This window comes from Patagioenas fasciata, chromosome 8, assembly GCF_037038585.1.
Source record: "Patagioenas fasciata isolate bPatFas1 chromosome 8, bPatFas1.hap1, whole genome shotgun sequence".
In the NCBI taxonomy this organism is placed as follows: domain Eukaryota; kingdom Metazoa; phylum Chordata; class Aves; order Columbiformes; family Columbidae; genus Patagioenas; species Patagioenas fasciata.
Window position 1 is genome coordinate 40,435,666 of NC_092527.1, and position 15,771 is coordinate 40,451,436.

General features: G+C 44.0%; 2 protein-coding genes across 4 annotated transcripts in view; one reads left to right on the plus strand and one right to left on the minus strand.

Annotated features, from left to right (window-relative positions):
* The window catches only part of INSYN2A (inhibitory synaptic factor 2A), a 42,660-nt gene extending 39,269 nt beyond the window's left edge, over positions 1-3,391 (minus strand). For both annotated transcript variants that reach the window (XR_010651796.2, XM_065844009.2), the window contains exon 1: positions 2,942-3,391. The gene's annotated coding sequence lies outside the window, so the exon portion shown is untranslated. The remainder of the gene's footprint in view (positions 1-2,941) is intronic.
* Positions 1-15,771, plus strand: part of DOCK1 (dedicator of cytokinesis 1) — a 277,211-nt gene that overhangs the window by 128,881 nt on the left and 132,559 nt on the right. The window lies entirely within an intron of this gene.

Sequence of the window (15,771 nt, forward strand, 5' to 3'; positions counted from 1 at the left end):
AAAAGACTAAATTTACTCCCACTGAATTCGCCACTCTGAGATATTTTTTTTTCCCCTTAAAATATGCTTGTGATCTCATTTTCTTAAAGACTATTTAATTTGCAAACTGATTAGTAAAAATGTAAGGGAGCATTGGGCTATAAAGTAGATTTGTTGCTTACATATTTTAAATATCTTGCACAAATCCTCAGCAGTTCTTTAAATAGTGTCTGTCATAGAGCAGAATATAAGGCCTTTTTAATAGCTAGTTTAAACAGGCACATGATTTTTTTTAATGTTCTCAGATATTCTAGATCTACTGTAATCTTAAGTATGTGTGAACTATGTGACTGCACATCCTCAGCTGTCCCTGTCTGACATGTCTATGGTTGGGTAAAGAAATACCTCGGGACATCACAGCTTCGTGGAGGTCTCCTCACATTCCAGCACAGATTTTGGCAATAGATTTCCCTGCCTTTCGCTGCCCCGTCACTCACTGCAAAGGATGGTGTTGCTAAGTTGGCTTTTAAATTCTCCAGAACAGGATAAACAAATGGTCATTGTCATTTGGACAAGCTGTGGTTGGATTCGCAAGGACCATTGGGGTGTGTGAAGGTGACCAGGAGCGTTGGGTCCCCAATGGTGCCGTTCGCCTCTTGGGCTTCTGAGCCACATTCTCCTTCTCTATGTTCATCTCCATGGAACTTAGCTACTGGTTTTCTTCCCCCTCTGAATTCATTAGCTATGCTCTGCATCTCATGCAGAAATCCTTCTGTCGGTGAAACAGTTAACTGGGGGGGGGGGGGAAGAAAATGCAGCGATGATCTTATGAGCTCCTTGTTTGTGAGCTTAATTAGGAAAGGGTGCACTGAATGATAAGTGCTGTCCCTCTTGATAAGTAACTAACACTTTATTTTGTGGTGCTGTTGCCCAGCTGTTTGGGTTTTTTTTTTTAATATGTCAATCTGGAGGAAAGGTACTGATTTCATTCAGGATTAGAATGATTATAAGCATCTTGTTAAAAATATACATCATTAATAATTACGGCGTCCTAAAGAACACATAATTTTCATCAAGGGCATCATGACGTCCTTAGCAAAAAAAAAAAAAGCTTATTTAGTATCAGCCTTCCCCAGTGAGCTCATTCTGTGCTTTAAATACAGCAGCACCTTAAACTCTGGGGCAGTAATTTCATTTTACAGCTGCTCAGTATGAGTGTTTGGATTAGCAATATACATTATGTATTTCTATTGAAATCAATGACTGTGTGCCATCACCGTACAGAAGAACATAACCCTCCAGATGATAAATTAGCAATATCTGAGCACTGAGATATTTTTATCTGAGCTGCTTGTATACATTTATAATGCTAGAAAAAAAACCCATCCAGCTTTTAACTTGGAACTGTTATTAGTACTTGAAGAGAGCAGTATTATTGTAGTAAAAAAGGCAGGAGCAGGCTGGTAGAACACCAGTAGGCTTCACAGCTGAAGTGAGGAAATATGTGTTGCTCTCCATGCTTGTCATATTTTTACTGTAGATATGATTGCTTGAAATTTTACATTGAATTATTCTGGGTATCTGGCTAGGAGAGTAACACATCATGTGATATTTTTATTTTTAAATTAGCTGGTAGTTTTTTTACCTAGCAGCTGGATTTTAACCTTGATACGTGCAGCATTCCTGACGGCACTGCGAGTACGAACAGGAATCACGATGAGACGCTTAAGCGGAGGGAATAAATCCCCAGTTGATATTAGATGTGACCTGTTACTGGTTTGTCTTTTGTTACCCCTTTCCAGCATTCAGCAGAAAAATCATGATGCTCGGAGGCTGGAAAAACAGGTCTTTCCAAACTTCCTGCCCATAGAGCCTAATGAGTTAAATTTTCCTCCGTGATGCTCGTGCGGGGTTTTCGCCGCTTAGACCCACAAGGTCAAACGCAACTGCTCCATTACCTATTCTGACTCGTGGTGGAGCGGGGGACACGGTTCCTTTGGGACAGAGCCCTCGGGAGATGGTGACATAAGCGGAGAAGCGTATTCTCTGCTTTTCGACATGCCGAGCTGTCCCTGTTTTGCTGGCGCTTGCTGCCCCCCCCGGCCTCCCCCAAACCCATCCATGCCAACTGCAGCCCCGCATCCCCCTCGCTGCTGTAACTCGGGTAAACACGGCATTAAGTCGAGACGTTGAGGTCACAGGAGAGGTTTGTTACTGGGAAGGTGAGATGGAGATGCAAAGCGTTGGATGCCTGGCAAGATGCAAGGTGATGACTTTGATGCCGGTTCCATGCTCCCTTTTGTCCCGTTTGCTTACTGCGTTTTCATGGCATCTCCCATTTAAATGTGGTTGATGACGGTGACGGGGGGCTCGAGGGATGGAATGGTCTATTAAATCGTGAGAGCCGCTGCTTCTCGGTAGTAACAGTTCACAGAACAGCAGCAGCTTCAGCCCCTGGAGGGGATTTTTGCTTTTGTTGGGTTTTTAATGAAGTGCTGTACTGCAAGTTACTGGATGAACACGTCCAGTGTTCTTCCATGGCCGTGCTGTATGGACACTTCATTAGGGCTGCGTTTGGACTGCCCAGCACTGAAGTTAATAAGCAGCGGTAGTTCCTCGCAATCAATCATGTGAAAAACTAAAGCACTTTTTACATCTTCCAAAAATCCTCCAGCTACAACTCTCCCCTGCCAGGCAGCACGACAAGAAACGCTGGTATTTTTCTAGAAGAAAGTAGCGGTTTGGACGTGTGTAGTGATATTCCCTCCTTATCTGTCTCCTATGAAAGTTATTGAATGTAATAGCTGTTCGCAGGCAGGCAGAGACACTATTGCATAACGCTGGCGCTCAGCGCGATGCTTTATGCTCATCCCTACGAAGTTTTCACCGGGAAAAACCAGGGCAGGGGGGATTTTTAGAAGGGTGGGACAGCCGTGGAGGTTTTGCCAGCGCCGAGCCTTACCTTGTGCTTCCTCAAAGCGAAGCGGCGGTGTGTGCGCTCCCTTTGCGGTGCATCTCCCTCCCTCCGCCGGGGCCGTCAGACGCTCCGCGCCCGTCGCGCATCGGCTGCCGCTGCCCGGAGCCGGAGCCTCTGTCCGCCCCGAACCGGAGCCGCTGCCCGCCCCGAACCGGAGCCGGAGCCGCTGCCCGCCCCGCGGCCGCTCCGCCCCGGCCGCTCCGCTCCCTCAGCTGCGGCCGCCCGAGCGCTCGCTAGAGGCAGCCGCCGCCTCCCGCTCCCCCGCTGCCCTCATCGGCTGCGGCGCCCGGCTCGGGGGGCGGAGGAGGGCGCTGATGTGGGGAGGGAGAGAGGGGGGTCCTCTCAGCCGGGTCCCCGCCGCCGAGAGGGGGGAACTTGTTGAGCGGGACCGGCGGGCGTCCTCCAGCCGGGAGGGAGCGCGGATGGAGCGATGGGGTGGAGCCGGGGGGCCGGGCCCGCCGCGGGGAACCGCCTCGGCGGCGGGAGGCGGAGCGCTGGGCCGGCGGGGGTGCCCCCCGAACCGGGCCGGGGGCGGCTGCGGGGACCGGCCGCGGGGGGCTGAGCCGGCGGGTTCGCTGCTCGGTGCAAAAGGAGATCGAGAAACTGGGCATTTGGGGATAGGGGATTTACTGCCCGACGCAAAAATCTGCAGTTATTCCTCTGTTATCCGGTAATAATAGATTTATTGGAAAGCGATACACGCGTTGCTATCATTGCTAAGCACCCCAGTTTTCCAGTTGCGCTACTTAAACCAGAAACGCCGGAGCAGATGCAGAGTGGGTGATACTGATGCATTTGGGATTTCGCTGGAGTGCGTGTTTAAAGCTACATAGCTGCATTTTATTTGGAGAAAAAGTGTTTCAGAGACAGAATGACTGGATGTTCCCATTTGCTTTTAAACCTTGAATAAAATGGGCATAAGTGAAAAGTAAAGCGGTTTGACAATGTCAACAGTAATGTTCTTAGAATTTAAATCCTATCTTTCCTTCGTTTTTTTAAACTACATTATCATTTTAGGGCTTTTTGGAGGTTTTTTTTTTTCATTTAAAATAAAGTTAGAAATTAAATGGGTTGTATATTTCATCAGGCTAGTGTGACAGACAGAAGGTGTCATGGGAGGCATGAGAATTTGTCTGAGTTGAGAAGCGGTGGATCAGTCCCCTTTCCTTTTGAGGATTTCAGTAGCGTTGCTGTTTAATAAATGAAACCCTCTTAGCCCGGTGCCACCAGGTGCGGGCTGTGTGGTTTGTCCGTGATGGCACCGTCTTCACCATCGGTAGCGTTGATGAGGATCATTGATCTTCGGGTTTACTGAAGGGACCCCTGATTTGAAGTGACAGATCGGACGGGCTGGACGAGCATGAGCATCCACCACCCACCCCGCAGCGTGGACAGACACCCAAACCACGCACTGAATGGGTCAGTACATCAACATAGCGCGATGCAGCAGAAATGCTGGCTCAAGTCCTGGGTATCTCAGAGGCGACGAGCTGGAGCAGCCCCTTGCACCCACGAACGCGTTGCTGTGGCTGGAGTAACTTGTGCCGGCTTTGTCCTTGCACCAGGCTCTGCTGATAGAGCCCAGCAGCGGGTAAATAAATCCTTACGGTCTTGGCTGTCACGTAAACACCGTTGTGGAAGCGTGGAGCTGAGTTCACAGAAACGCTGGGTTCACACTGCGGCTCGGCTGTGCTGGAGCGGATCGGAGAGCGTTGCACAGAGCAGGCAGTCGGCAGAGGGCAGCTGAGTCGCTCTCCCTGTCTGCTACCTGCCCAGGTACGCTGCTCCCTCCCTCCTGCCTTCGCTCTGCAGCTTCGCTGCTCAGCCCTAAAAACGGGTGCCCGAGAGCAGCTTTGCATCCCCGCTCAGGGACAGCACAGTTTCCATCGCACTTTATCATCTCTGGGTTTCTTACAGTTTTTTTTCTGAGCTAACATATCAACTTACTCATTGATACAACAAATACCGTGTTTGTTTGTTTTCTTTTGCTCCTTTTATTTGTATTCATTCTATTCCAGGACCTCTGTGCTTTTCTCTATACTGAAATAAATCTATTCTTGGCTGCAACCTGTAAACAGATGTAGGTAACATTACATATATAGTGACCACATTTTAAATACATATGCTACTTCAACAGAAGCAAATAGATTAGCGGTAGTAGATGCTGTTGCTGTTTTCCAAGGCGAAGATGTGAGCTGTGCATGCTGCGTCCCACAGTGTACCAGAAGAAAATACTATTGTGAGATAACCTTAGTGATTTGAAACGAAAAGCCCTCTGACAGAAGAAGCAGTTAAAACAAGGTTCTTATCTCCTCCATAATTATATTTAGAGACTGTTATCCCGGGGCTGATGATTCTTGCACGGCGTTATGCATATGCCCCATTTATAAAGCCAGGCAAGTGTGCAGCATTTTGCTGTAGATTTTTAGTGAATTGGAAAGGACTTTGCAGTTGCGAACCAGGTTCCTGCTTGTCCTGCTCATGTGTGACAGTATTGCTGTATATAAGGATATTTTAAATTGTGGTTGGTGAAAAATAACGTTTTCTGATTGTTGTGTTTCATGTAAATATAAAGGGGTGTAGAAGTAAATACATTGGGAAAATGGAAATACTTCCTTGTCCCATTTACCAGTTTTCAGCCTTTAAAAAATGCTGAGTGTAACTGTTGCGTAATGGAACGTAGTGTCAAAAACGCTGTTTGAAAAGGGAGAGAGAGGTCTGACATCAACTGGGGGAGATGCAAAGGGAAAAGAGACTGTTTATTATTATTTTCTTCGACTGCAAATTCATTTCTGTCGGAGTGTCCTACCTGCCCAGATTGCCTTTCCCTTCAGGTGTTTGTCGAGGAGGAGGGTTCGTTGCTGTGAAACAGGCAGCTGTGCGGGTGGAATTCCTGCCTTGGACTTGCAGAGCGAGTGATAAAACCATCAGGTTGCGTTTGAGAGCAGCGAGATGCACTTTTGGAGTAGCTTCTCTGGAGACAAGAGCTGCTATAATGAGGGGTCCTTCTTCCACGCTGCTAATTTCGTACTAAATTTGGGCATCTCTGCGTGTTTATAAATGTTAATCTTCTCACGCAGCCTGGTATTACTGGTGTTACTGGTATTGCTGGCATTGCCGGGGCATCTCCTCCTCGCTTTGGCTGGAGAGCTGCTCTTGGTGAGCGCCGTGCGCGGGGAGATGTGTGTGTTGAGCAGGTGTTTTGGATGATTATGCTCTGCTAGAATGCACAGGTCCTACAGCATAACGTTAAAATGTAATTTTCTGGACCATTCTATGAGGTTCTTGTCAGTCCTTGAGGAGACAAGCTCAAATCCAGCTCGGGGAAAAGCATGTGGTGGCCAGAGCTTGAGTTATCTGCCAGGTACTGCAGCTAACACCAGCGTGGGGATGATGATAACCAACACCAAAGTTGTTTTCCAGATGGGTGCGAAAGCCGGTGTTTAAACTCAGCCTAGTTTAAAATGCGTGTTGTATGCTGGGGGTAGGTTCAGGACTGGGTGCAGGGTCTGTTGGAATGGAAAAGCCAAGGAAAGCACTGGTGCCATGTGCACAGGGTGAATGGTGTGTGGTGGTGCCGTCCTTAAGCCCAGCCCAAGGGTTGGGGTCTCCGCACTGAGCTCCTGATCCCGGCTCCGTCTCAGGAGAGCGTCACCCATTGGTGCCTGCTATTGAATATACATTTAGTAACTTGTATACGGAGGGGTTACATAGGTGTTGACACTAAATACACAAGATAGAATCATAGAATCATTTTGGTTGGAAGAGACCCTCAGGATCATGGAGTCCAACCATAACCCAACTCTAGCACTAAACTATGTCCCTAAGAACCTCATCTAAACGCCTTTTCAACCCCTCCAGCGCTGGTGACTCCAGCACTGCCCTGGGCAGCCTGTTCCAGTGCCCCGCAGCCCTTTCTGTGAATATTTTTTTCCTAATGTCCAATCTAAACCTCTCCTGGTGCAACCTGAGGCCGTTTCCCCTTGTCCTATCACTTTCTACTTGGGAGAAGAGACCAACCGCCTCCATAGGTTGCTAGGGATGCACATAATTGTTTAGGATTAGCCTAATTTGTCACGGAACCTTACCGCCTCCTTTTTAGGTGAAAGAAGGAGTTCAGCTGAAGTTTACTTGATTTGAAACATGGAGACGTGGACCACGTTTTGCCTTTTCTCTCTGTAGTCGTTTGGGACCAGTGCTATCTTTGCTAAAAGCAAATACATTTACATTGCTGGATCTTCATTCCCATTAATTAGATCATTATTTTTATATGATAGCTGCCTGGTTTTCTTTGCTAAATCTGTTATTTATTTACTTGAACCTGCCATTGGAAGAAAAATGATGGAGCGTTAAATGTTTTCCTCTGTTCCAGCTGAGGTGAATGCAAACTTGGCTTGGATTTCTAAGTGGTCCTCATGCAATCAGATCCTTAGAGGTGCTCCTTGCTTTGATGAAGGATATAATCAGCTTGGCCGTGATGACAAAGAAATAAGGGCTCTCGGAGTCACGTTAGGCAGAAATTTGAGAGATTTAATTTAATGTCTTGCTCCACGATAAGTTTTTTCTGTGAGCTTGGACAGTGCATTTGAGACCGTGCTTATGTCTGTTCTTTATCTGTAAAGTGCGAGTAATTGCACATCTGTTAACTTGGAGGAACATTTTGAAGATAAAGTGGGTTTAGGATTATGCGTATAATACCCATAATACCTGCGTGCAGCTAAAATATTAAATAGCTGATTAAGTCAACTGCCATTTGTGGGTTTTCTGCTCTAAGAAGGAAAATGCTGAGTAACCTCATTAGCTATGATAGTTATTTCTGTTCTTCGTTGGTATAAGTATAGCAGGATTTAGACCTTTCTCTGCATTTCCTTTTGTACAGAATATTGTAAGAAAAATATAACAGCAGGTTTTAGCAGCTAAAGCTGAGATTTGGAGTTCCAGTTGGATGCTGTCTCATTAGGAATCCAAATTGCTGGGGGTGTTAATTTCTCATTCATACCAAGAAAGAAGTCCTAATTTTATTTGGATTGTAGACCTTTATTTTGCTATTTTATTTTAAAATTTCACTGTGGTGACAGTTCAGAAAAGTTCATTTTCAGTACACAAATGGTTTTGGGAAGGGAACTAAACATAGTTGCTTGTTCTCCTAAGGATGGGAGTTAGGAGCTGGTGTCTCGTGGTGTGTACGAGCTGTGGAATCACTTACCCAATAAAGATGTTCCCGCAGATGCAGAATTCTGCACCAGTGAAATTATCATGCAGCCTGTACGGTTCGGAAATAAATGAGGGTCTGGGAGACCGTGATGTATGATACCCTAAATGGCTGCATTTTGTTCATCTTTGAAAGGCAGTTTAGCTTGTCGTCATTACCGATGATTTGTGCTTTTATAGCCCTTCTTTTTGCATTTCAGAAATCCTTTGTGCCCATCTGAATAATAAATCACCGTGTTTGATTTGTTCAGTAAGAGCAAATGCGAAATTACATTCTTATTAAGATGTCTTGAGAAACTGTAAGTGTGGGTAAGACTTTTTTTTTTTTAAAGGGATATTATGCCAACTTTTAAACACTTTGTTTTGTCTTGCTTATTTTATTACCTTTCCAAATCCCAGGGCTATATCTCCAACTGCTTAATGCAAAGGGAGAAATACGGCCCTGTTTAAAAATAAATTATCTGATCATACCTTAGATTGCCTTCAAACAAAAGGCTTCAGATTTAATGACATCTGGAAGGAGCATGAATTCCGTCTTAGAATTCAAGTTATGGACTGAAGAAGGGCAGATGTAACCAATCATAAGGATAGTTTCATTTGCTCTTTGCTGGAATTATATATTATTTATACAACAGTGATTTCATTACAAGGAGGATTTTCTGTCAAACTGATATAAGGTAATTCAGATTTCAATATAGCATAAAAATACAGACTTTTATGTGCTTTTACATGTTGTTTTAAGGCTGGAAGCCCAGACAGCAGTCTGGCACTAATGTGTAATAATTAACAGAAAAAACAAGCTAAAATATAATGTACGAAACAAACGAAGAATTAAAATCATACAATATTATGTAAGAGAGAAAAAAGTGAACAGTGCAAATGGTCAGAAGTGAATTGAACGCGTCATCTCTATCAGTGCTCTGAGTCTAAACCAAAATGAAGTATTTTGGCCGTAATGTTCAGAAATGAGCCCTTTAGTGTCGTTTCCAAATCCCATATGCGGGCACCCAAATGGAATTGCCCTCAGTAATTTGAATGATGGCAGCAGAGGAACACAGACACAAAGAGGCAGGTCGCCTTTAGCCATATGCTCGCAATTAGAAGTTGCTGGTCCCTTGTTTAGTGAGGGCCGTGATGAAGAGCTCTGCTGGTGCGATGTGATGGCCACCACAAAGGTAAAAAATTACTATGAAAATCCAAAAAAGATCATTTCCCCGCCTGTTTGCTGCTCTGGGAAGGCAAAAATTCTGTGTGGTCTTGATCAGTGTGGCCTTTCTCACCCAATTTCTTACTGTGGAATGAGTAGTTAAACAACAGCGTCTCTTTGGGATTTAATTAAACATATTTTTGTATCCACCATGTATTTCCTAATAGTTTACACGTTGATGTCATAGTGCGGCTTGCGAATTAGCGTAGTAACGCGCTGCCATAGTCCAGTATTTATTAAATCAAACCAAACCAGTGCCTTTTGTTTTAATCCAAACCCAGTTTGTTAATACAGGTGTTAATACAATTAGTAGCGCATCGCATTAGAAGACCTGAAAGAACATAGGCTTAGATTCCCACCTATAGCGTTGCTAGTACTAATGTCAAATATTAGTGTAGAAAAATAATATGTTAAGCTTTGAGTAGTACCAACGCTCCAGCTTTGTTGTAAAATAACCTTGGAACTTCAGCATTTGCAAATGAGGGTATGCTGAATTTATGGTTGCGTGTGCAAAGACTTAATTCTTTTAGGTATTAAAATGTTTATGACTAAGATTTACCTTAGGAATATAAGAAGTTATTTTAAAAAGTCTGAAAATCCTAAAAGCACAGAATATTTGAAGAAGTTGTGTTATGCAGCGGTGATAAATCTGGGCAGCCTGATAATGACATTAAACGAGTTTACAACTGAAAGTGAAGTCCTCCTTAATCCTTGGGCTGTGGCTCTTCAGAACGCAGTACAATAAAAACAGCTCTGTCAGTGTTAAAAACCATTAAAAGTAGCACCACGTTTTGATTTTCTTCAATTTTTAATCAAGTTCAGCACTTTAAATACTAATACTTAGCGGCAGTTGTGGAGCATAATTAGCACGTGCTTTAAATCCGAGGGGTGTCAGTCAGTATTGGGGTAAAGCCCCAATTAATGTTGCCGTCAGGGAGGAGATGTGGGTGCTGGGGTTCAAAGCAGGAACCTCATGTTCAGATATCTCCCCATCCTTCCTTTCTCTGTGTCCTCACCTCCCCTTCTGGCCAAGCCTTCATGGGGACCTTTGTTGGATGGGAAGCTGGAATCATTGCTTCTTGACTCCAAAGGGACCCGTTCATCGAACCATCTTGTCTCAGAATTGGTGCAGCCTCTTGCTGGACTTCTGCAGCTTCAACTTCCATCACTCGCTACATTTAAAAAATAAGTGCCTAAATTAGAAGTATCTTCTCATTTTTGCTTGAAATTCATCTCCTATTAGCTTTGGCAGCTGCCTTCTGGTTTTGATACTGTGGATTTTGAGGGACAGCTGTGCACGCATTTCATCCAGCACCTTGGAGCATTTGTAAACCTCAGTCTTATAAATCCTCCCTCTGCCTTCTTGGAAGGATCTGGGACTTGGTGGCCCCTTCTCAGGAGACAGCTTCTCCTTCCCCTTGTACAGTCACAGAGTGGTTCAGGTTGGAAGGGACCTTTTGAGGACCATCTGGTCCCACAGGTCCACTGTGGACAGGGACATCTGTCACCAGACCAAGTTGCTCCAAGTCCTGTCCGACTTTGACCTTGAACACTTCTGGTGGGCATCCAACCTGTCCCAGGGTCTCACCACCTTCATCCTAAAGAATTTCTTTATATCTAACCTAAACCTACCGCCTTTCAGTTGAAACCCGTCACCCCTTGTCCTGTCACTACATGTCCTGCCAAGAGTCTCTCTTCATCTCTCTGATAAACCCCTTTAAATATTGAAAAGCTGCAAAAAGGTCTCCGCAGAGCCTTCTCTTCTCCGGGCTGTCATTTTGGTTGCCCTGCCCTCTACCTTCTGCCATCTCTTATGTCCCCCTTGAGCTATGAAGGCTGCATTTATTTATCAAATGCAGCTTCGCTTCTCTCTGAGATGATATAAATCAAAGATTTCATTGAAGGGCAGTAGTAAACATCGCTGGAACTTTATTTGTTGAGCTAAGTTTTCACTCAGGATGATGAGCTGGGATGATGAGCTAACGAGGTTTGTTTTGATGTATAATGTCGTTATTTCACATCAATTACCAGATGACAGATAAGATCTGCAGCAATTCATTATCTAAAGAAGGAGCTTGATATCCTGTGCGAAAGCTGAAGGTGACGCTAAAGGGACAGAGAGTGGCTGGCACATCATGTCACACACATTTTTGTTGGCCGACACAAGGGAAAGGAGAGTACTTGCACATGTTAATTTTTCCATTTAATAAGGAACAACAACAACAAGTTTTATTAATTCACAGGGATGCAACGAGTATTTTCCTTTTATTTATGCATATTTATCACTTGGTTTGACTTGTAAACATATTAATTCCTGCTTACCGGTTAATGACTTTGGGTAATGTTTGTACTCTATGCAGAAATTGTCCATATGCCTCACGTTTACTTATAGAAATAGACTTAATCAGGTCTGCTTCCTTCGCCCTGAAAGACATTTTGTCTTACTCCAAGTTGTTTTTTCTAAGGTATTTTTAAAGCACTCTTAAAATCCTTCAAATTACCTTCTCAAGAGATAATGAGTATTTTTTCAGCCATGCCAATAGGAGATACTTATTGTTTTCAAGAGTTATTTTGCCAAATGTCGAGGGTGGGTTGAGTGTTGCAGGTTTGGCCATAACTCAGGGTTGGTTCAGTTCTCTGCCCCAAAAGAAAATAGGTCTGATGGTATGAAAGGCATAGACATTCTGTCAGGAAAAATACTTTCAAAATGATGATATTATTGGATTCGGGTGGGAATAGATCATTGCACTCATGTTTTGAGACCTAAAGAGCAGCCCTGGGATTAATTTGGATATCTAAGATCTCTCACGCATCTTCTTCTTTCTTTTTCTTTTCTTCTCTTTTGTATTTTTAGTATCTCTAAATAATTGTATCATATAGAAATGTAGTGTCATATATTCTATCAGATTTTAATGATATGGCAGTTCTATTATTTTGAAATATTGGAAAAGACAGTGGGTGGTAAACATGCTTATATCTGTATCATGGAGAAAGTGGTTGACACACCGAATTGAACAGTGCTTTTAGTAGAACATACCCCATAATTTTTCTTAGGAAAATGACAAACTAACCCCACATCAGCTTCCTCTGATGATCCGGGGTTAATCTGGATAACCCACGGCACTCAGGTGTGGAAGTGCAGACCTCGCAGCTCAGCTCCCACGGCCCTCATGTCCGTCTGTGTTTTCAGGAATGTTCCTTGCAAAGAAATAAGTTAATCTGCTTCAAAAATATTGTCCATATCCAAATACTAACATGGTTCGAGCTTTCCAAAATAATCCAGGGTTCAGCAGGACTGAAGCAGGTTTGTGATTTGAGAATGGAGGGTTTCAATAGATAAGGCGCTTTTTTTTTTTTACGTATACACACGTGGTACAATTTTACTGATCCTGTTTGCAATTTGCTTTTTGAGAATTATTCTTAATAATTTCTTCTTCTGAAGAAATAAGCTTGCATTTTCTTGAACTGATGAAAACCATGCAATGTTTTGCACAGGTCTGTGCATGCTAAGGCAGGAAAAGTGTGATTTTTGTCTAAGTCTTTCCCTGCATCCTTTGAGATTCCCGAGGCAATATCAAGTGACTTTTTAGCATTCAGTATAGAGAAAGATGTTCCAAAAGAGAGCTGATCTGTGGTTTTGAATGGACGTGGGGACCGGACAGCTGTACACAGCACATGAGTTGAATGCCTCTTCAGATTAATATGTTTTCCATCTCGGTAATAAAGCTCTTCCACTCACTATCTTTTATTATACTCTTTACTTTAGGTGGTCCTTTCCTTGGCCTGTTTTGCTAAGGAGGTAATTCTCAAACTTTCCTCTTCCACATTGGCAAGCTCAGTGCTTTAATGTACAATGTTATTGTATTTTATTTTTCCTCTCTGCTGTTTGAATGTCTGAGTTTGGTCCAAGGGCATCAGCTCTGACTTCCAGCCCTTCCTTCACGCTCTCAACGGTGAAAATATGAACAGTATTTATACAAGGTACACAGAACTGTTAATCCAGAGCTGGACCCGCTGGGATCAGGGACTGTGCAAGGTAATGTTTTGTGAGTGTAGATGAGAAAGAAGACAGAACTGAACTCAAACACAAGTGTAAAACCAGAAAGCTGCAGCCCATCTTTGCCCTGGTTACCATCTCCTTTGTCCCCAGCAGAAGATGCTCAGATGGCCGGCGCTGCTGCTTTATTCAGATGTGACAACTTGCAGCCTACGCTATAAAAACTACAAGGTTTTTTCTGCCCTCAGCTTTGTTGCTGTATTATAGCCGTATGAAGAAGTGTTGTGCACATAAATATGTGGATTATCATGAAAATTTTAATTAAATGACTAAATAGTAAGTAAAGATGGCAGGGAAGGCAGTGTTGCTAAGTTAAATTAATTCCATATAGCTTTTGCTTCAGCTTATGCACTGGTTTTAGTTTTACTTATTCTTTTTTAATAATTCTTATATAATTTGAACATGTGTCAAAGCTGTTGCTTTGCCTTAGTTGTCCCGGTTTGAATGTCCTTCACCTCATCAGAGAAGTCTTAGGTTTCCATGACTGGGATGGGAAATCCCGAGTGAGTCTGAACAAGGAGCTGCGTGTCAGAAAATGTAAAAGAAGTTCTGCTTAGTACGTTGTTACTGCCCAGCTGGAATTTTGGGAGTAAAAAGGGAGAAAGGCGTGAGCATCATGTGTGGTGAGGGGCTGGAAGAGGCTGCCCAGAGAGGCGGTGGATGAACCATCCCTGGAGACATCCCAGGCCAGGCTGGACGGGGCTCTGAGCAACCTGAGCTGGTGAAGATGTCCCTGCTCATGGTGGGGGTGGCACTGGATGAGCTTTGAAGGTCCCTCCAACCCAAACCACAGAATCACAGAATCCCACAATGTCAGGGGTTGGAAGGGACCTGGAAAGCTCATCCAGGTCAATCCCCCCATGGAGCAGGAACACCCAGCTGAGGTTCCACAGGAAGGTGTCCAGGCGGGTTTGAATGTCTGCAGAGAAGGAGACTCCACAACCTCCCTGGGCAGCCTGGGCCAGGCTCTGACACCCCCACCGGGAAGAAGTTTCTTCTCAAATTTAAGTGGAACCTCTTGTGTTCCAGTTTGAACACATTACCCCTTTTCCTGTCACTGGTTGTCACCAAGAAGAGCCTGGCTCCATCCACCCTTTATATATTTATAAACCATTCTATGATATTGGTGTATGTGCACCCAGAGCCTGGAGAAGCTGAGAGGGCATCTTACCAATGCTGATCAGTATCTCCAGGGTGGGTGTCAGAAGATGGACCAGACTCTGTTCAGTGGTGCCCAATGACAGGATGAGGGCCAGTGGGCACAGACTGAAGCACAGGAGATTCCATCTGAATATGAGGAGAAACTTCTTCACTTTGAGGTGGCAGAGCCTGGCCCAGGCTGCCCAGAGAGGCTGTGGAGTCTCCTTCTCTGAGACATTCAAACCCGCCTGGCCCAACCCTGTGTGATCTGCTCTGGTGACCCTGCGTGAGCAGCTGGGTTGACTGGATGATCTCCAGAGGTCCCTTCTAACCAGAACCATCCCGTAATTGTGTGACAAGGACACAAGCTGCAGGAGCTGAGCTCTGCGGAGCAAACCAGCCCCTTGGGCTGCCAGAAAACCTGGACTGTGCTTTGGAACCTTTAAGTCACTGATTTTAATCTTGCTGGTTTGGATTTAATTTTAATTGCTTTTTCAAAGAAAGATTAATTCTCATTTAGGTGTGGGTATGTGATTAAAAAAGATCTCTTGACTTAAGTTGCTTTTGTTAAGCACATGCACAGGCTGTGTGTTTGTGAAAGCAATTACATAGTTGAATATACATCTAATCCTGTTCTTAATGTTTAAGTGTTATTGTGCTAGAAAATGATAAATGACTTCTTATTTGGGAGGGGATTTACTTTTTTCCCCTTATGATTTCTGGCAAGATGATATTGGAAGGAAAATGAAATTCAATTATAAATCAAAATTTATTTCAGCAGTGGAAAAGCAGCACTTGTAAATACTTTGCTATGAGTTGAATATATTGAGTGTGTTGGATATCATCAGGAAAATTATCAAAACATGTTTTACTCTTTAGTCACAATGAGTTATTCAATACCAAAGGCATTCCCCTAGAATGCTTTGGGTGGTTTTCGGTAGCGCTGCAAGCACAGGGAAACCTGAATTAGCTTCATCTGGAACCAGCAGAGCTTTATGAACAAATATTCCCTCTTGGCCCCATGCCGAAACTGAATGGAAAAGCAAAAAGACTTGTCCTGGTTTTAAAATGTTCAGTTTGTTTCTTATCTTCCCAGTAGACGTTATTCAGCTGAAATAAGTGGAGTAAACTGAATTTAAAACCAAAAATCTGTGTGCATGCGGAAGAAATTCCTGTGGTCATAACCGGTCTCATTACTTC